Genomic DNA, 22,540 nt, shown 5'->3' with positions numbered 1-22,540 from the left:
TGGGGCAGCAATGTGTGTGCTTTCTTATAGCTGGCTGGAGAGTTGGAGACATTCGCCTCCTAATTAAGGAACATAAACTCTGCTACCTTAATTACAGCAAGGAGTAAACTATACCAACATAAGCACCTTCATACTGATAGAGCTGTGTCTACTTGAGGGAATGCATTAGTAGCATGAGACAAAGAAGGAAGAAAAATCACACCTTCTGACAAAATATGCTGGTGCATAATCCTTCTCTAAACAGAGCCTCAGGCTCACTCTTCCCAAAGAGCTGCCTCTGGCCTGGCTCTCTTTGTGCCTCTGCCTGATGCAAACCACAGCCTGTCAGTGCAAGGATTGGGCTCCCTTAGATAACACCTGCAAAGTGTGAGCGAGAGCGTTGGTGGATGCACATGCCCAGGTGAGCTGAGGATGGTGATCCCCAGGTTAAGCCAAGAGAAAAACAAGAAGACTTGTTCTTTTGGGCAGCTTTGAGCTTTGGGGGCTGATATTGTACAAAGCAGGGAGTGACAATGAGACAGATATTAGCAAGCCCACCCTGAAGTGAGTCTAAGGGCCTCACTGGGGCAAGTGAAATTTTTGGTTCTTCATCCTGCTGTACTGAGGCTGCGGTTAGGGATGTTGCACGGGCTCAGCTTCAGCCAAGCTCACCACCAGGTGAGCACCCATCCCACACACCCCCCTTCACCACGGGACAGAAACAGCCTGGCACAGACACAGCCAAACTCAGGCGGCATCTGCACTTGCTGCCAGCCCAATGCCCAGCAGCGAAACACTCCTCCCCACTCAGAGGCCATGTCCATGGAGAAGAGGTGGCTGCAAGGACCATTTTCCCTGGACTTAATGCCATCCAGGTGTGCTTGGGGGAAATCAGGCGCTTCCTTGTGTGGATACTGTGAGGGGTCAGCAGCACCTCCTTGGGGTGCTGGGGGACGCTAACAGCTTTAGTGCCCTCCTGCACTATAGTTTAATATACAAGCAAGTGGCAGCCAGCTGGTTTTGTGTCTATCTTCTTTGACACAGAAGAGAGCTGCACAGGACGGACCCAGCTGACCACTGAGGGGAGTTCAGCCCATCTCCTTGTCACCAGCTGGGCTGCCCGCAACAGCTCGAGGGATGGACCAGGGACAACCTCTCGGCAGGGTCAGCGCCCACCCAACTCGACGGCCAGCAGATGCGGGACAAGGACAAGAAGAGCCCCCTCCCTTTCTAAAAGCATAGGGAGGACTTGACCGACTCCAGATATGTTCAGCACATCAAAGGATTGCACCTGTGGGATGCTTCAGGTCCCAAACCTGATTTTAACTGATGTCTGCCTCTGTGGCACCGACACTCCAGGTCGAAACCAGCTAGAAAGGTGTCAGATAATCCCCTGCTAGGGATTTTAACACCTACCCTGCTTTTCTCTCCCACTTTATTTTACCTGCTCTTACATTGCAATGTTGTTGCTGTAATAGTATGGTGTTGTGCCTCAGTACGTTTTGAGATCTGTCTGAAAAGTGGGTTATGAGGTAAATTGTATTTTATAAGTGTTTTCTTTGGCCACTTTCAATTGATGCTACAATCTTTCTCTTACAACAAATTTATTCTCCCCTCTTCCTCTCTCATTTTCTGAATAGCCTGTTCAGAGAAAGTTCATGTAAATTAAGGAGAGCAGAAACAGGCTGTAATGGCAGTGAGTGAGCAATTCAGCTCGTGGTACTTAGTTCAGAGAACAAGCAGCCAGTCTGATGCTGATGGGCCGTCCATGGTGCTTCCTCCTCGCCTTCCTCAGAAGACAACTAATTCTGTCCCATAAACATGACCATACATGAACACTCACATAAAATCAGCTAAGAACATGACCTGAAGGTCGTCCCATTTGCAGATGAGTAGTGCCCACTCTATAGCTCCTCTGGAAGGTGCACCCCCCCTCCCCAGTCTCGTCACCCAGGTAGGGTGCTCTCATGCACCTCCATAGAGCATAATCCCAAAGTAGACTTCTCCATCATTAGTGTTTTGGGGTTAATGATGAGAAGACTCGTTAGCAACCTCCTAATCACTGTCCTTTATAAAACAAAGCCAGCACATTGCAAGGGATATGCTAGTCAAGGCTTTTTCTGCAGAAGAATTATGTCTCACTGGGAAGAAATCAAAATGGCAATTCTTCATGCAGCATGACTATCAAGGCAAAAGGAGGACAGTGACAGCATAATCTGGCACACAGAGAAATGCATGGAAGTGGGCTCTTTGGGGTTTCTCAAACTGAACTTCAGAAAATTTAATCTACCACCTTTGTTATTGCTGTTCAGGAGGATCTAAGATGCTATTCATCACAAGGCAAAGGTTCGCACCGAGACATAATGTAGAGAGATAAGTATGTTACTCACTAGGACTATTTGAACCTTTTTAAATGTGGAAGCTTCCTTAAAATACATATTCCCTATTGCGATGAAATCATCTATTCCAGTAAATTACATTACTGGTTTTGAACACATACTCACAATGCGTCTCCAAAGAGATATTTATTTGAATACATGATTTTCTAACTAAGTGCTGTTCCATATTTCTGGAAATATGCCTAGCACATTTAATACTTATTTCAGTAAAAATGATCTTCTATATTTCAAGGCACTTCAGAGATACTGTCTGTAGCTATAGTTCTTATTTTAAAGGAATATTTCACCTGATGCTTCAAATATTAAGAATTATGCTAATAGATAGCCATCAAAATGAAACTTGTTATGGGGACTGGGCAGGTCAGCTTAAGTCTGCCAACTACAGGAATCTTTTTCCTCCTCTGAAAGCTCTAGACTTGACCACCATCCAACACAGGAGACACACTGGTGGATGTTAGATGTGATTAGACACGGCAGTTTCTATATTATTGTGTGAGTAAAAGAGCGGTGGCACCAGCCAGAGGTTTATAGTTCCTCAGTTTGATCCTGCCTTGGAAAGCATAAATAGAATAGAAACCTCCTATCAGTCTTGCTAGAGACTCCTGCAGCAAGGAAGAGTTGCCCAGGTGAGTTGAGTTATATATAGCTGCACATTTGCTTCATCTCTCTAGCTTTCCTAACTTGTGACAGAGTAGAGCCAGACGTGGATTTTCACTGTCAGTTGCTCATCTGTAGCTAGTCTCCTATGTGAAGGGGTACGGGGAGGAGGAGAATCAGCAGTCACGATATTTTCCAAAGCTCAGGTGGAATCAAACAAATTCCCTTGTCCTTGGGATTTTCCCAGCCTGACAAGGAAGCAGACATAGCACAGTCAGAACTTCAGCTCTGCTTTCCTGCCTTGAATGCAAGCAGAGTTTATGTAAACCAGGTTTATTTTATGTATTTGTATATATATATATCTACACACACATACATACATGTATATATACAAATGTATATATATGTATATCTATTGGGGGGTGTGTGTGTATATATATATATATATATCTCCTCCTGAATTCCTCTTCCCCTGCAGTGCAACAAGCAGAGAGCAGGGAATCTGCTAAACACCTGCAACAGATACAGCATCTACTCAGGGTGCTTCTGGCTGAGGCAATGTGAAGGGTGTACTCACCTCCGCAAGTAGCATTTACTTTATCTTACCCACAATAGCATGTGTGTCTTAAACACTCCTGGTCTGATATGAGTGGCTAAGCTCAGATACATGTTTCAAATTAAAAATCAAATATGGTTTTATTTCCCCCTGGAAGACACAGAATACTTACCCTGATATGAAACATGTTTCAAGGTACAAATTACATGCAGACCACCTGGACTGGTAATAAAAGTTTTCCTGTTGAAGGTCTGATTTAACTGCACATTTATCATTTCAGTTCTGAGTTATTTGATTGCCATGATGATCCTTAACTAAACCATTGCTCCAGATATCTGCCACTTTCTGACTGGTTCCCATTTTTACAGTAACAGATCTCTGAAATAAAGTTTATCAAGCAGCCATTTAGATTAAAAGCAAGCTAAGACTAAATGTTCCTGTATGCCCAGACTGTGTTACTTGCATATACTTGTAGCTACGATAAACAAGTCTGCCTCTTCGTGTGTATAAATGTAAACATATAAAACATGTATCTATGCACACCTTGAGATGTGAAATTCTAAAAATACTGTAAGAACAGTGAAACAGGAAAATAAGTTATTACCCAGGAATCAGAGGATGTCATGCTCTCGCAGTGTGCATGTGTTGATTAAGTGTGTAATATTTAAGGCTAACAGAGTAGTTACAAATTTGCTTAAAGAAAGATTATCTGCAGTATATTTAGTTCTACAACTAATGAGAGTTATGGCCATAAATCAGTGCTCTAAATGCTGCCTTACTTCTTATAGGTCTCACACTTTAATTCCCTGGATGATCTCAAAACACATTAAAAAAGCTGGTGCATTCTAATTAGCTAGGATTTACCACTGGAATATATTTCAATTTTGGTAGAGTGTCTCAAGCCAAACAAGTCAGAGGACAGGATCAAATAAATTTATATTAGTTAGAATATAGACTAAGTTTTATTTAAAAGCTCTTCTACATAGCAATAGAGTGAACATTTCATTATCTGGAACGTCATGCTGAATCTAGGCAGATTTCCTGAAACATTATCTTAATGCTCACACAAACGTAATTACTAAATCAATATTTTGTATTCAAGCCTAATTACAGTACATGAATTAGAATGCTACTAAAGAGATGTGCAGTTGGCTGTTATTAGACTTTAGCTGGCTGATATTAAAACTCACAAAGGACCTCAGTTTTGGCTGCCCCCGATGTGAGTACACAATGTTAGAATCAACTTTGCTGGTTTTGCTAATTGTCACATGTACAGTACATCTACAAAGCGCTACCAGTCTTACTGTCCCAAAATAAATTCTCAAGGAAAGCATGACTACCCTTTTTCAGTTGGCATTCACATTTCTGAAAGGTACAGTTTTCTTCATAATATTGCGGAGAAGGATTTAGAACAGAACTTTTAATAAGGGCTGAGATGACATCAGTTGCAAACAAATGAACTAAGGTGTTTTAAAGACTTTTTTTCCTTTGACGTGTTCCCTATTCAGTTATTTGTCCCTAGCAAAAGTTATTATAACGTCCCAATTCTAGGATCTCAAATCTGAGCTATCAAAGAGGGAAATGCAAATTGGAAAGGGCAGGTAGGACTCACCTAACTTTCCAGTAGTTTGTCATCATAGAACTCCAAGATCAGAGCTGTGCAGAAAAATGTACCGCCTTAAGAATGACACCAAATTATTGTCCCTTACTGTTTCAGACATCACAGTCAGCAGACATGTCACCTTCCTGTGGATGTTGCAAGCACTACAGGGTGGGGGAAAAAATGTTCATTTTTCTGGCATAGGAATTAGACTTGATCATGGTCAGAAATTCCAAAGCTTCTGTACTATTTCCCACTCCTTATTAGCAAACTTCTTAGTATGTGTAGTTCCTGCAGGATCCTTCTCCTGTTATAAAATATTCCTCCCAGAGTTTACTCTGATGGTGTGTAATGAGCATTCATACAAAGTAATTATGGCTTCAATCTGTGCACTCATTGGTCTTCTTTTCCACAGAACCCAAATGCATGAGGGACCACTAAAGGCGCTGTCTCTAAATGACAGACAGAGAACGTGGAAGTACCATACTGATGCAACCTCCCTGTCTTCAGCAGACTTTTAGTGAAATGATTTTGGAAAGAGATGGAGAAGACTGAGGTTTCCTTGCTTCTTTCATCACCTTCATATAAAAATATGGAGAAATGTGAGGCATCCCACATGTATTAATTTTGTTCATTGCAGTTTCATCACCTGAACATGAACTCCTGAAGAAGATCTAAGAAATGAGGTGGTTGTTATTAATATTGAACAAGAATAGAGAAACGGCATTATCTATGTCAAAATCTAACACTCAGTTTTGCAAACAGTGATGACAAACTGGAGACAATACAAATTAGATGTGCAAGACCAACCTTGAAAATGACCTTGTTCTGTCCAGTGAAAGACTAAATGAAAGACTAAGGCACTTCAAGTGAAGAAGTTTAAGAGGCAATTAAGTCATGATCCATTTGTTCCCCATGAAAGGAAAATATCTCATAGCAGCAGACTTTTCAATCTAGCCAACTCAGGCTCTCCAAGAGATAAAAAGCATGAGTGCCTAAGTAAGGATTAGATTGCATTTTTTAAGATTATGTTTTTAAAATGAAGTTAACAAGCTGTCAGAGCAGAATACAAAGGTCTGTGCTAAGTTTTCTGCTATAAGGGCTCTTTTGGTCAAGACTGGATGTTTCTGTAAGCAGTATGCTGAGTTGGCTCAATACGGAAATCTCCAAAGATGGTTTTCTGGCATGCAGGAAGTCAAGAGTAAGTGAACAAACATTCCTTCTTCCTTGAGATCTATGAGCTTTCTGGACTAAGAGATATACCTTTTTAGTCTAAGTATAGCGGACAGTTGCTTTCTGCCTTCAGACTTCAAGATCAGTGCCAAATCTAACTTCTCTTTAAAAAAGTCTTTTATGAGCTACTCCAGGAAATGTGAATGGAATGCATTTTTATTTCAACAAGCACTGTAATTCCTTCTGGGTTTTTTTCTTTCTGACTCCAGGAATGGTAAGCTCATTCCCATTTGGTTGGCTGGGTAAATGCTCTCACATTAGAACCTTTTTTCTTGTCTCTCACTCTTGACTGATTCATAGTCCAATATGGAAGCAACTTAAAATTCATATTAATTTGCTAAATGTCAGCAATCTGAAGAATTCACAGGTTTATTTCTACGCTGTTCTGACTTGATTATGAATCACCAACAATATGAAACATATGCACTGGGCATACTTTTTGCCTACATATTCAATATAATTTTACATCTCTCACTAAATGTGTCCTTGGGACAGAGATGATTACTAAATGTAAAATAACCAGCTTATTCCTCTACAAAATCTTGTGCATCCTCTTATAGAGTATGGTGGGATTTCAGGTCTTCATTTTTCACTTCATGCTTTAGCAGCACTACTTTACAATTTTTCTTACATATGCTTTTAGAGACGAGCACATATTCTGAATTCTATTGGTTTGTTTAAAATCTAGTACAGCCTGCGCCATAAAGCAAAACAAAGTTCCTCAGAGTCGTTACGTAAAAAACCATCATTGTTAAAATCTATTCAGTGCACATCCAGAGAAGCCTGAAGCACCGTTTCTTCAAAGAAACACTGATTCTGCTCATTCTGCAGTGAATACCAGAACAGATTGGCAGCAAGAGCCTCTGGGCCCGCCCTGCAGAGCTTTCAAAATCATGTCTTTCTTGGCAATAGTATAATGAGACATCTAAGCTTCTCTTTGCCAGCTTAATGTTTTTGGCAGGAACAACTGTATTTAGCATAAAATACCAGTAATCAAGGTTGAGCAGCTTTGGTTTTTACACATTTTCCCTCTTTTTCTATTAAAAAAAAATCAGAAACTAAAAATCAGAGACCTTAAAAATGTCTGCAATGCCAGCTCACATGTCTTGGCACAGGATATTCTATTTAAGGTAATTTCCATCAGACTTCTTTCCTATTCTGCAAGTTTTATACTTCAGCACATCAAGTGCATTCTCTTTGGAGAGGATAAAAAGAACAGATTGCAACTCCCTATCAAGGTTATCCTCACAGACATCAGTACTAAGGCAGAGGTTACTCATACGTCATTTGTAACTTATCCAACCAACTCAAGGTAATTTTAAAGAACTTATCAAGAAAATCTCTCAGCTAAATCTGTAAAAGGTGTCTACATGTAAGATTTAAAGCCTCACCACTTTTCAGCACTCACCTACCACCCATTCCTAGGAGCTGCCCAGGTTCTCTAAGCATCTTTCACTGGGAACTTCAACATCTGGCTTTGGACATAGCACAAAGCATGTAAACCAGAATTAACCTCAGCTTCAAAATGTCCAGCTTGAATCTCAGCCTGTAATCGTGCTTTTGGAGGGGTTTACATCTTCTCAGTGTGAGTCTGAGTATCCCTCTCCGATTATCATCACCAAGTGCAGCCGCTTACAAAACAGGAAACCCCAGCCTAGTTTCCTTCCCCTCATGTAGACAGTGGGAGACCTCAGTTACATTCCCCTCTTCCCTGGTGGAACCCTTTATTAGAGTGTGCCTTCTGCATAACTAGCACTTTGGTGTACACCTATCCCATCTTGGCAGCCTGTGTTAGGAATCAAGGCCTGGTCCACATTTAAACTTTTCATGGCCACCACCTTTCAGAGCAGCCTAAATACATACACGGAGCAAAATTTGCTCACGCTGCATCTATACAGTCTGTCCGGAATGAACTGTGGGTCCAAGCTACCTTTTGAACAATGCCTACGTTCTCTCTCAGAGGGAGCTCTCTGGCTTCTTCCAGACAGAAATCAGAAACAAAAACCATGTGTACGCGATTGGGAAACAAGAGGATCGGAGCCCCAGAGCAAAACAGAGAACAATCCAAATTGACAGGATATTTGCCCCTAACGCAACTGCTCCAGTTCTTGTGGAGGACTTAACTCTCTGTGGACAAACCCAACTGAGGAAAAGCTGAAGCTTGACTCTACGAGATGCCCAGATGAGAAAGGCAGACCTGGGTTCCAACTTTGCTGACAACATGAGAGTTTTTTTGTCCTACCCTTAGAGCCACTGGAAGAGGAGGGGGTCTGGCTTCTTTTTGCTGTAAGTCACCAACCCTCCTGCACCAATCCTATCCAGTGACTGTTTAGCTGTTTCTTGCAAAATGGAGCTGGTTTTCCAGGAGACATTTAGTTTCTGAAAATACCCACTAGCACCAGTGATGACAGTTTCACCTGCAGAATGGAAAAGGGATTTTTCATAATTTTTTTGCAGAACAGAAGGGATGAAACCAAGGTTCCCCATATTCAAAGCAAGGGCTTGGAGTTTTGGGGTGAGGTTTGTTTTTTTGAGGGGAGGGGGTGTTTGTTTTAATTAAATCACTTCTAATCATTGAGCTGGGGGATACAAGGGCACCATGTGCCTTCTTGGCTTTTTGCAAAATGACTGACATAGACACCTAAATACAGGAGACCACATAAGACTGTGAATCTGGATGCGAACAAAGAGCATCTCTGCAGCCAGACCATGTAGGAGCATATGGTGGAAAGGGACCTTCTGAGGTGCTGAATCCCAATCACCAACTTTCACACATAGAAATGCATTTTCATGATTTTGCTAGTAAGGTGATCCAAAGGCATGTATTTGAGCTCTTGAACCCTTGCCTGAGGTGATCTTCTGTAAATGAGGAACCAGTGGTCCTCTGAAAGGTTGTTTACTGTAAAAATGGCTGTTCCATAACCACGCTGCCCAATGCACTGTCTGTGCAGGGTATAGCCCTCTGACCTGACTGCCAAGAGAATCTGCTGCTTTGAAACTAGAAATGTTCACAATCCACCCTAAATTTATGCCTTGCCAATTTTCTCTACTCGTTCTGGTGCCAGCGTTGTTTTTTATAATAAGCAGCTTTTCTCCCTCTTGGGACCAAGCTCTTCTCCCACTTGTATTTATAAACAGCAGTCACATACTACCTCAACTTTCATTTCGTTACATGAAAGCAGCTCAATTTTTTTAGTTTTCTCTCATATGATAGCTTACGAGCCTCTCAGTTCAGAGCAGGAATTAATGAGCAACCGCTAGCTACATTTCATAGTATAGGAATGAGGAGGCAACAAAGGAAATTAACAGGTAGCAGGCTTAAGGCAAAATAAAAGGCAATTCTTTACACAATATTTAGTTAAACCATGACAATTCCTGCCACAGGATATTATGGTTGCCAAAGTTTAGACGAGTTCAAAGTGATTAGATAAATTGCTGGAAAGGATATGAAACGCAAAGATATCATCTGTGTCTGAGGGAGTCCCTGACCTACAAACCGCTGGAGGCCACACGAGCATCCAGCGAAATACACTGTACGTGTAATCTTCAGTCTTCACGGGGCATTCACTATCGGCCGGTGTTGGAAGCAAAACAATGGGTCCCCCTTGGATCTGCTGCTGTCCTAAATTTTTCTGCCAAGTGTCTTAAGTGCCTTTCATTTTATGCTATTCAGACTTATTTCTATAACTCCAGTCCTCAAGCACATCCAGTTCTTTCACTGTTTCATCTTCATTTTTATCTTAACTTTGCATCATCAAGTTAATTTCACCAGGACTTTTTGACTCCTTGTGTTAGGGTCATTATTTGTCTACTAAAACAGAACTGATCCTAATACTGATCTTTGAAAAAAACAATTTCAGACTTCCAGTGTAAAATTTCCTTAGGTAATGCCATCTCCTTCATCCACATTCCTGCCTACCTCACAGCTCCTTTGCTTTATGGAGGAAACCCGCAGTTTATTCACCAGACTTCCTTGTCAAAACTGAACCAAAATATACATTGACTTTTTGAGTTACAACTAAACAGTCATTAATCACCAATTCCACATTCTCATGTTTGGTATTCATATATTTATGTGTGAAAAAAAAAATTTGGTCTTTAATAGCTTTTGGAAAACCTGTTGCAGGTTGATTTTTCTTAAACTATGCTTACTCTTTGTGGCCTCTCTTAAAACTTCTTCACATAACCAGTCCCATCACTTCAGGCATTTCCGGTAATCTCTTCACTTATTTCAGATGTCTTTCCTAATGTGAGTATTCTACCAGTGGGGACTGGAGCAAAGGCTTTTAATAAAAATCTTTGCTAGGTGTAACTTCTTTGCCCAAAGAGATCTCCTGGTCTCCTCCAACTCTAATTAGTTCCCACAGGTGACATGCACACTGCTAAACAAAATGCCCCAAATATTCCTATGCACTCAAGCTAATGGGCATGCAATAGCCTCTGTTTATTACAGCAAACTTTCCTATATGCCAAAATGTTGTGACGACTTACAAAATGCCGAATGGGAAAGATCACTGGGACATTCTCATCCCTAAAGTATCCCTGGGAATTGCCTGGGAGCATGCTCGGTTGGCACCAGCCAACAGTGCGGCAGAGACTGCTGTAGCAGTTCAATGGGATAGATGATGAGTCTGGTGCCTGGAACACGCTGGGCACTGCTGGATGTACTAGTATGGACCCGGCTTTGCTGTGTCACAGCTTGAAAGAGAGACCCTTAACTGTAAGGCTACTTCTGCTAATCCTTACGCTAAATTTATACTGAATCAACTCATAATCATCCAGTACAAGGTCACTCTGTACAAGCTGGTATTCTCAGAGATTTCATTACTTACTAAAATCATTGCTTGACAATCATCAGCTAAGAGTGATTCAATGATCCTGGAAATGCCCCATGGGTTTAAGGTGTTTCAATGCTAATCGGGACATTTTTCATTCATCAGGCTAGCACTTCTGCATCCTAGACATATTTTAACCTTTGTGCATTTAAGGCCTTTTTCTTCTGTCTCCTTCTGTCTCATTTCACAGTGACTGTGAAAAATAAACTCTGAAGCTCTCTCAGAAGACTGCTATTCTGGGTATGCTGCCAGTCATTAGTAGCATAGATCACTCTGTAAGCAGGATGTCTTAAACATCTTCATGTCAGTTTAACCTTCTTCTTTATAAAAACCTTTTGATGAGACTTGGAAATCGCCAGGGAAATCTTAATTGACAAAGGCATGTGGAGAAAAATCTGTTAAATGGCTTATAAGAGATTTTCACTGTTTAATTTAGGTACCAGGCACACTGAACATTCAAAAGATAGGAAGATAGTTCATAGCAAAAACTATGCAGGATGCTTTCACCAACCTTTTATGTGCCATGTCTGATGCCTGAAGTGAGGTGGTGGGTTTTTTCCCAGCATGAGAAAATGGGTGATTATCTTTTCTATTTTTTCTAGAGCAAAATGAAATGGAGAAATGGACAGACAGGTGGGTATGGGAAAATTCACAATTTCCGCTGGCTTACCGTTCTTACTCCTACATACAAGTGTTTGCACTTTGTGCCAAGTAATGTCTCAGGCTCAGTCCTTCTTGCACTGGTTTTATGATCTATCATTTCATACATGGATCATTCTGCCTTTAAAACTACAGAGTCTGGAAGCAGGAAATCTCTTGAACTCTGTGCCAGGATACTTCCCGCTTCAAAGAGGACTTGTGTTCACTGAGGTCTTTATATAAAAAGTGACAGTCATCCAGCCCTGCACTATTACATACAGCTTATTTGTGCAAAGTACATTTTCACCAAAACTGAGAATATTGGCACTTTAGTTAAGAAAAATAGGCCTTTTGTGCAGCTCTAAAAATTGTAACCCATAGATAAAAATTATTCTTCTTAATACAATGATGTATTATACTATTAGAGATCAGGTTAGACAAGCTTTTGAGGTGAATGTGATGCAGATTGTAAAGCAGTAGAATACACTGTTTCTGGAGTTTGTAAAACACCTTTTTGCTTGTGTCAGCTTAACTCATTTTTCCCAAAGTGGTATTTAGGTTAAATAGATGGGTAAATAGCTTCCATCAAGAGGAATAGCAGGACACTGTCCATAATTTTTATCAACAACTCTTCTAAAGAATATCATGATTAAACCAGGTCTCAAGTCTGAATCAACTTGCAGGAACAACAGAAAGATTAACTCCATGTTTAGTGAATGCTACATAATTTATTTAATAAAGTCTCCAAATAAGCATGGAAATTACAGGCCTGACTACAATTGAATGTATCCGAAATAAGACACTTTACATGGCTGATTGAACACGAGCACACAGACAAATGGAACTGGAAAGGTTTTTTAACATGGAAAGTTTAAATTTTATGGTTCTTACTATAATTTATAACAATCACTAACATGTAAAACAACACAAAGGGCAATCCATCTTGCAGACGACATAGAAGCCTCTGAGCTAAGTCATGGCAAGAAACTAATTTAAGAGCTAATTTTCATACATCTAGGTATCATTTCAGAACTCAAATGCTATCAAAATGTACGACCTCCTCAAGTTCAGAGTAGAAACATAAAAAAATACTTATTTGGCAAAGACAGAATGATTCAGCAAGTTCCAGGCACTTGCAAAATAAGCATTTTATGTTTGCAGCTGCATGTCTCTCTGAAGGACAAGCTTCCAAAAAGAAATTAAAGAAATATTCCAAGCAGCAGCAATGCTATGCTAAAAAAATCAGTAGTGTAAGATGCTCATGGGAAAGGGTTTTCTTTTCCTCAGTTTTCACTATTAGAGTAAAAATTTGTTTAGTTGAAATAAGTAGTATTACCAGATGGAAATCACAATATATATTTCTATGTCTTACTCCATTTTTCGTTAAGACAATTTAGAATCAAAGATTAAAGCCTTAGTATTAAAAAACAAAACAAAGAGTATATGTTCACATCAACACAACCGGCCTGCAATGTCTCACATTTTATTTCTCCTATACTTTTGTTCATTTATCATCTCTTATCCTCAGCATCCTAACTTGCATGCTTAAGTCTTCACTTTAGAGTGCCATAAATATTAAATTATTTGTAAAACACTGTATATGCCTCAAGGTTTTATACAAATTAAATGTTGTATCTGAATGGCATTAATCATTAGTTAATGGCCACTGAGGGAATGTTAACAGGTTACAAAACAGGTTTCCAACACAAAGACATACAGACAAAGTCTGGAAGATTTAAATCTTATCAGCCATAAAGATCTCAGAGGAATTAAGATGAGAAACAGCCAAGCACCTATACATACAAATGACAGTATCTGCAGAGGGTTTCAGAAATATACCTGTGGTGTCCCATGCATCATCTTTTTGCTCCTAAGAGGGAGAAAAACAGCGTGCAAGATGTTTCAGACAGAAAGACAATAATGGATGAAAATTCATATTAAAATCAAGAAATACTACTATATTGTTTCTAACGACCAGGTAGGGAAAGGATCCTAAATGATCTGGTGAGACTTCATTGTGCCAAAAAGTAGTCTATCATCAAAATCAATTTTCTTCAGGCACTTTGATGGTAGGACTTACGTATATGATTAATTCTTTAGGATCTGAAATAAAATATGAGCTAAGCTCTATAAGGTGATGACTTTGATGAGGACATCTACTGTAGGAGATCTGTCCATACTAAAAATTGCAAATGGTATGTAATGGTGATGGAATTTGCAGGAGGAGGACATGGAGCATTAATTCACATGCATTTTGTACTGATCCAGAAAAACCCCTGACACTGCTAGGTTTGAGGATGTAACTGAAAGGAAAAAAATATCACGCTAATTACTTTTTAAAGAAATTTCCTTTGTGCATTTCATCGCATGCTCAATACCAATACTTACATCTTTATATAGCATTCGGTCAGTTAGGGCTGATTCTGCGAAAATACCTCTGTACACACTCTTGACCTTTAGAACAGGATTTTCTACTCAGGGGAATACAATTGCAGGACACAGAAGCCACTCAGTTTCCCCTCTCATTAAGAGATACTCAGAGGCAAGTCAGTTTTTTATAAAGCATTTCTTTTTCAAACATCTTTCTGCAGAGACTTCAGGCGTGCTCTGTCATATTCTTCGCTACTCTTTTAGAAATAACGTATTTACTTTTTTCCCCACTGATCTCTGTGTCTGTAGCTGCACCACAAACAAAACTGTACAAAACAAGTGAACAATCACATCCCCATGGAAATGAAATCTGACAGAAAACATCTATTATTACATTGGGCAGTTCTACCATCTATCTACCCAAACATGGGAACATTTTCCAAGGTATCCAGGTGGCTTCACTGATGCCAACCAATGTCACCAGAGCATGTAATAGCAGAGGATGATTACAGAGAAGACTAATTTTCCTTTTTTTTTTTAAAAATCTGTAGTGAAAGGAAAACAAGTAAAAAGATAAAACTTTTTTGAAAAACAAGCCAAACAAAATCTCACCTAAATCCTCTTGCAACAGTTCCTCATATCTTTCTTCTCTGCTATAGCATGAAGCATTCTATATTTTCAGTAGAAAATAGTGTCTTAAAAAAAATAATGGCTTGACTGATAATCCACATTTCTGGTCAATAAACACTTTTAACCAACTTTAGTTAAAAGCTTTAAAAAACCCAAAACCTAAAGAGTATTGCCAGCAAGGAAAGAAAAATAATTACTCTAAGTTAGCTGTTGAATATTGACTTTAAAAAACAAAGCAAGCCAGCTGAAAAGAACATTTGGAAAGAAAATGGTCTAGTTTATCCCCAGATTTGATGTTTATCCCCAGAAACTGATTTGATGTGGACAGCCAGAATGGGAGCTGATTTAGCTAAGCAGTAAGTCTGGCCTGCAAGAATTTCACAAGGTAGCTTAAAATAGCTAATACCTGGAACCTGGATAGGTCTAAGCGTTAAATGCCAGAGGCTATATTCACTGTCTACACTCATTATGACACATTTCTATGATTCAGCTACACCACAAAAATCTACTGAACCTCTTCTAACTTTGTAACTTAAATGAGAACTGAAGTTCTAGTTTATTTACTAAGCAGTATCAGAGTTCCAAGTCATGGCTTCAAAACCCCATCCTATAGTCACACTGAAGTTTGGTTTGTGTTCTCTTACCCACTGTTTTGTTGCTTATTGCTTCTAGCAAGACACGTTTTTTTCAACATACAGATATTTAAAAAAGAAAGAAAAAAGAAAGTAGCATAGACCAGGTGATGTTGTCACATTGAGCAGTTTTGCTTCACACTTCAACTATTTGTATTGCTCCTAACTTAGGTTTGTGTAAGTGATCAAAGGATACCCTTCAAAAAAGTAAAAAAATAACATAATTGTATTCTTTGTATATATATTATTATACAGGTCTGATACCGCACAAGAATCACTCGGCAAGCCAATAATCTTCTGATTTACATAGCATATTACAACATGCATAAAGAAAGGCTGTCCACATACTATAATCTTAGCTAGCATCTTACCAAAAAAATAACACCTACATTCTCATGATCCTGTCTACTGGGAAGCTTACACATTTTCTTTTATGATAGTATTTGATGTCATAATTCATAAAGTAGTGACTTTTTTTGCCCGATGAGAAAAATCTCCATAAAATTGTTCAGCCAGCCAAGATGGCTGTGCTCAGTTTTCTTGAGTGAGGGTAAATGCCAAGTTTCCTCTATGCTGACAAAATACATGATTATTTTATATTAATGCAATTTTGCCGAATTCACATCCTGAATTTTCTGAATATGAATGGCTGTAGTTCAGGGAAGGGAAAAAGCTTTTCAGAAAGTGTGGACGGGGAAGAAGGGGACAGGTCTCCCCCTCGGCATCATGTTCAGAGTGGAGAAATAGTTTTTGCACCTTGACCGTGCTAACAACTCAGTTTTGCTAGCATGAGCGCAAGTGCGGTGACCCCAGGGGAGACCCCTGCGTGGCTGCATACAGACAGCTGGGAGGTTCTGACCAGGTCGTGACGCCCCGGCTTCCCTGGACTTCAGTGGGGCAGGATCCAACTGACACGTAAAACCTCACTTGCCTCAGAGCAGTCTTTGTCCCTGCGGTCTGAGAAAGGTTCTTTAAGAGGTGTGAGTCACGGGACATACTCATCAGCTGAATGACTTTGAAGGACTTGGGCAACATCTCAAATCAGCAAGCAGGGTAGGTATGCAATGTTACTTTTTTTCCTCAATGTGCTAAAATGTCTCCCAATGAAAAAAAATCAAAAAGTAAATTACAAGCATAAAACGACAAAGATGTCCTATAGAAAGCAGCTTATAAGGTGGACTAAGCAGAACTGATGAACATCTCCCACATCTAATAGTGGATCTATAACACTAAAAAAAATATTTCTATTTATATATTTTTAGATCCCTTAGAACAAGCAAGAGCATACAGTGAAAAAGAGTGGAAACTGTTCCTGTGGAAAACAAGTACTTTAGGTAAGTATAGCCATCAGGATAAAGAAAACGTGTTGAGTAAAATCCTGCTCTCACTGAAGATAATGGCTTTATAAAAACAGTTTATCACATGCTTTATTTTTATATTCAGAAGGTGCAGATTTAAAGAAATGGTAATGCCACAGATACAACCAATCAATAGAAATTGCCTGAAAATTGTCTGCCAAGCCTACACTGTGAGAGTGATTTTCTATAGCTTATACTACTCATTTGTCTACGCCAGTAAAAAAGTAATATAAAATGTGGACAGAATTCTGCCACAGCACCATAGCAGTATATATTATTGCACAATGTTCAAAGTAGGTAGTGTAGTATCCAGCCCTGTCAATGCCCAGTACTTTGTTCTGGAGGCAGTAACTTCTTATAGAGGTTTTGGTTCAGAAAATCAAGTAATAACTTACAAAAAGTAACGTTTTGTTTGTCCTTGTTCATGTAATGTTAGATTTAACTAAACCTGAGCCTCTCAGATCAATTGTGTGGATTTTTAAAGACGCAAGACGGTGTAATTTGAAAAATTACACATATACATGCATACACATCAACCCTTCATCCCTGCTGCTGAAGTGAGAGGCAATGACACATGCAATAGCTTTCATTTGACCTTGTTGTGTAGGCCAAAGGTAGTGTGGAAGAGGCTGTTTTTCTCACAGAAGTTCTGTAGAACTTAATCCTGTCAGTGAGAACAAAGACGATCACAGGAGTTACACCAGATTTTGAAGTTATGGGATTCACTGTTGATTTGAGTTCCACGGGGACTCACAGTGTCCTATGGAAATGTAAGGTTCCATATTTATTCAAACTAAAGGTGGTAAGGCACTTGCTTATGAACCTTCCTCTCTCTACTGGCCCTACTATGAATTATTGCTGTGGTTATCATCGTTTTTGAGTATGGCCTTATCAAACTCAGCACTAGTTTTACTACTGCATTTCCATATTTGTGTATGGATATGTATACATACATATATACTGGAACATCCACAATCTTCATTTGCACGTATCAGCAACTCTGCTTATTTATTAACACATAGTAGCTGAAACTGCATGATGAATGCCAGCTACAGGTAACTTGTATTAGCTGCCAAGCCACTTAGTTCCAAATTTATGTAAATAGCCTTCCAACAGTTTTGTGAAATTATTAAAAACAACAGTAACAAATATAAAAGCAAGCACCTGAGTAAAAATCATGTAGTTTGTATTATTGTATCTTTAGTCATTGTGACAGTATAAAAAATATCTACTCATTCAAAACCAGAAAATATATTTCTGTGAATATTCCATTATTTACGAGTATGAGGTAACCCAAAATGTGTTTGTTATTCATAATGAAACTCATAAGGGAAACCAACTACTGAAAAATATTATGTTATTTGTAAAGCATACTATTAAGTGAAAGAGCTATAGCTTGACCTCTTTAATTACATTTTTCTCTTAACTCAGAGAATATGGTGCTGAAGGGCAGGCAGTAACAATACAACTTGAAAGTTGGGTAAAAAATTGTCATATAAAAGCCTCCAAGTATATTTTTAACAAGATGCTCTTGATGCTTCAGTAAAGCACATGCCAGAAGGACTCTGGGCTGTCCCCTTCTAAGCAGCTAGTATGTGTATGCATTACTAACAGTAAATGGCTCCAGAAACAGATTTTATTTTCCAATTTTAAGAACTGTTTACCATAAACTAAAACATAGACTCATCATTTCAAAACTGCACCAACAGTGGGTTTTTAGAAGAAAAAAAAACAATTGTGAGTATATTTTCTATCCTTAGAATATAGGGATAAATCCTCCCTGCTGTCTCTTTTGGATGCTCCTTCACCTTTTAGGAGTGAGGACAGAAGAATGACATAAAACTGTCTCTCCAACTCCTATTTCAGCTTTGCCCACCTGCTTGCCTTCTGTGCATGGAAAGCTGTGGAGGAGGCAGTGTGGTCCTGCATGGCTCACAGGACCCACTGGACTCCCTTTCTTTGTAGCATTTCCCCCACCTCCAGCTATGAATTAATTGAAGGCAATTTCAAGGTGCTGGTCTAGCCACTAATGCTTAGCAGCCCTTTCCTATTCTATAAGATACATCTTCAAAGTTAGGTTTGGGATCTTTAAAGCAAATAAATAAAAACCATTTTAATTTAAATATGTATTTTAAATCACAGTCTTCAGCCAGAAGACTAGTAGGAGTAAATGCTTTAACACAGATAAGTGATTCCTGAGATGTCAATATTTGTTAAAAATGAAATGACAAATGAAATGTGAACTTTTTCTCTATGCCTACAGCATGCAGTAATGGTCCTTTCCTGTTGAGTGAGAGTTGTAAGTATATCGTGAGGAAGAACTTTGGGCAAATGCCACAAAAAGTCATTCACTGGACAACTTTGTGGAATTAAGTGCTTTTCTTTTAGGTATAAAGAATCTTCTTACCACTGAGGTAAGTAAAGCACTGAGCTGTCTACAGAGGTAGCTAAATTTTCATTAGCAATAAGAGATGTACAAAGGAGATTGATAGAAGAACAGTGCAGTGGATGATGCCACTTGAATTAAGGGTTTAGCTTAGATCACCTGTATTTCCCACCTTTATCATCACTGCTTCTTTAATACAGAGACATATGCAATGAGCTATAATAAACATTTTTAATGACTGTCAAATAATTTTTAAAAAAATTATAGTAAGTATTTTATACAGTAACTATATTTCCTGTCTGCCTACTAAGCTAAAAAGTATGTATTAACACTAACTGCATATAGTGGGGCAAGAGGGAAAGAAAGCCAGCGCATCATGTAATATGCCCTAATGATAAGATTAGGAACTGTGGGAAGGCCTTGTGACACATAAAAGCTGCAGATGAGTTAGATCTGTAATTCTCAGAATTTTTGTGTTGTATCTTACTCTGTTCTATTTTTTTTCCACTTGTTTACAACAATCATATTTTAAAGATTTCTTTTTTTCAAAGAGTATCAATTCAATAAATTTTATGTTAAAGCACTAAATGACTCTAATTGAAATTGGGATCATCAAAGTGATACTCACTACTTTCAGGAAACCTCTAAAAAAAAGATACGTTATGATTATAGTTACTTCAGGGTACAAGGAGTTGACACCTACTAAATGCAAGTAGTAATTAATTGAGACTCTGTTATGAAGTTGTTATCACTTCCAAGTTCCTGTAGCTCCCCAGATATTAGATGCAGACATGCTTATCAAACTTCTTTGGGGAGAGAAAAGACAGCATTCAAGACAGAAAAACCAAAAAATTTTAGGGCAATTTTACCACTGATCTATTTGAAACAGCCCTGAAGTTCAGAGTATTAGGAGCAGTATGAGCAGAAATTTCAGGAAGACCAATAGTAGGCATACATTGAATGAGATTTGTCACATAGGTGCCATTACTGTATACAATTCCCTAACTCTATTATGTCTCACACAGGTATGTAGTACTCTCTATTATCTACAAAAACTGATGCTAGGGAAAATGTTCCAAGTCAAGCCCACAGCTAAGTAATTTGCTGAATTTTATTCTAAGTGCTTGATATAATATGAATTCCTAAGATAATCTGGACCCAACAGATCTCTCACGGCAAGTTTTTGTGATCCCATGACAGCTTAAATGAAAAGATTTAATAAACAATAAACTTCGGTACTGTGAAACAGGTCTGAGTACCCTCTAGGGATATTATGCAGAACAGCTGCTGATGATTCTCTTTTGCTGCTGACCACTGTATTCACTTAACTAACTATACCAAATTATAGCTGAAATCCTGTATTTGTATTTTAAAATACAATTATTTGTGCACAGTACTTCGTCTAAAGATACTGCCTACATCTATCACCCAAAGAGGAGGCTGATACCCCGGAAACACACTCTGTTAAAATGTGTAACACATTAAATAAAAATGTTGTACCTTTCACACTGCAAACCTCTTCAGACGCAATCTGTTTTCTATTACAGTGAACTCTTTGTTGTACCAGATCTCTTGTAGCGACGCTACTAATATATACCTAAAATACTTGCCATTTCTTAGGTTCTTTCTCTGCTTTGGACACATCAACAATCTGTTGAAGTAAAAAAATACTGAAGCTGACAATTTTTAAGTAGAGTAACTGAATAGATACTTAACCTACTAGCATTATCATCCTATCACACTGCCATTATAACCATGATCAAGGTTACATTCCAGAAATACAATTATATTGTTGGCAAGAAAGTTACATTACTTTGTTTAGCGATAATGCAAACTACAGTAAATCTACCCTTGAGTGACAAGATGATATGGGGGAAGATTTATATTCTCCTTGCAAAACTCTTCAAGGAAATTTCACGTCTGTGGGGACAAACATGTTTGCTCTATGTAAAATCTTAGGAAAATACATTTATAATAAATAAGAAACCAGATTTCAATAATACTAAACAGACATTAAAGGTCTTTTGCCTTTTTTAAGAAGATTTTTTATGTATGATTGAAGTTTATACAACACTCCAGAAAAGCCATCATGTGTTAGATTGAAAAATAAAATCAGAAGCATTTTCTGTCATATAGGTATACATGAAAAAACGGGAACGTTAATGTCTTAGAAAGTGTATGTCCAGCTTTGTACCGTTACTCATTTAACAAAGCAGAAAATAAGATACTGTACTGTAAACAAAAAGCTACAGTAAAAGGACATTTTGAAATTTACACAAGTTTGAGTTCATAAACATTTTGGTTGCTCCATAACAGTTTTCATATAAAATGAATAAAAAACCCTTGGACAGCTTTCATCACTCTTGACTACTTTTCACTTAAATGCACACAGACATACTTTATATAGCAATATACTGATGTACTGTAACATGGATATTAAACTATGATTACTGCTTTTTAACTCAGATGTGTATTATCCAATCAAATATTATCTGTAATTGAAATACTCATACATTATGTATTCCCATCATGTTGTTAAGTATAAAAACATGAAAATATAACTTTACATTATTTCAGTTATATACATCAGTTCAGGCTTGACAAAGATTTTTTTTTACACTATGATTTTTAGAGGAATAAGCCCAGAGGTACAATAAATAGCTTTCCACTGTATACAGTAATGCAATTCTACTTTTTCAAAAAGTTTAGATTACCATATGAATATTATTTTAGTTTGGTCATTCTAGCATTGAACATTAAAAATCAGAATGCATCCCCCAACATTCCTGATGAGGAGTAATGCACAGAACACCTATGGATTACAGATGCGTCAAGAAACGGTTTAGTTTAAGTAGAGGGAAGTTACTGGTAAGTTTGACATTGAAAACACTGTATATACCTCTTTTGCTGACTGCATTGAGAGTATACACTGTGTTCACATGCCTGCAGAAACAGGCTCAGAGCTTGTACCACAAGAAGGGATTTCAAGTTTCTGATAAATGTTCTGTCTTCTCCAATGTTCAGTAAACATTTTACTTAAGCCTAAGAAATGGATTCCAACTAAAACTGCAAGTCGTATTTCAAATTTTGTTTCAGTCCAAAATAAAATAGAGATTCACTGATACTGCACAAGGCAATGTATCCACAATGCAGAAAAAATGTAAGCTTTTCAACCAAATGTACGGAATTTTATCTACAGGGAAAGCTAGAGAAACATGATGTTGCTTTGATTTGCATTAGCATTTAAATTAATGTTATTGCACCCCTCCTACAATTCCTTTTTGCTTTGTAAGTAGAGTTATCATTTATAATACACATAATTAAAA

At 38.3% G+C, this 22,540-nt stretch overlaps 1 protein-coding gene across 4 annotated transcripts in view; it reads right to left on the bottom strand.

Annotated features, from left to right (window-relative positions):
• Positions 1 to 21,078: 21,078 nt before the first annotated feature.
• Positions 21,079 to 22,540, bottom strand: part of GRIA2 (glutamate ionotropic receptor AMPA type subunit 2) — a 99,007-nt gene continuing 97,545 nt past the window's right edge. For all 4 annotated transcript variants that reach the window (XM_052778036.1, XM_052777983.1, XM_052777988.1 and 1 more), the window contains one exon: positions 21,079 to 22,540. This exon is cut by the window's right edge and continues 1,580 nt beyond it. The gene's annotated coding sequence lies outside the window, so the exon portion shown is untranslated.

Source organism: Harpia harpyja, chromosome 2, assembly GCF_026419915.1.
Source record: "Harpia harpyja isolate bHarHar1 chromosome 2, bHarHar1 primary haplotype, whole genome shotgun sequence".
Lineage (NCBI taxonomy): Eukaryota > Metazoa > Chordata > Aves > Accipitriformes > Accipitridae > Harpia > Harpia harpyja.
This window is presented reverse-complemented; position numbering and strand designations above follow the sequence as displayed.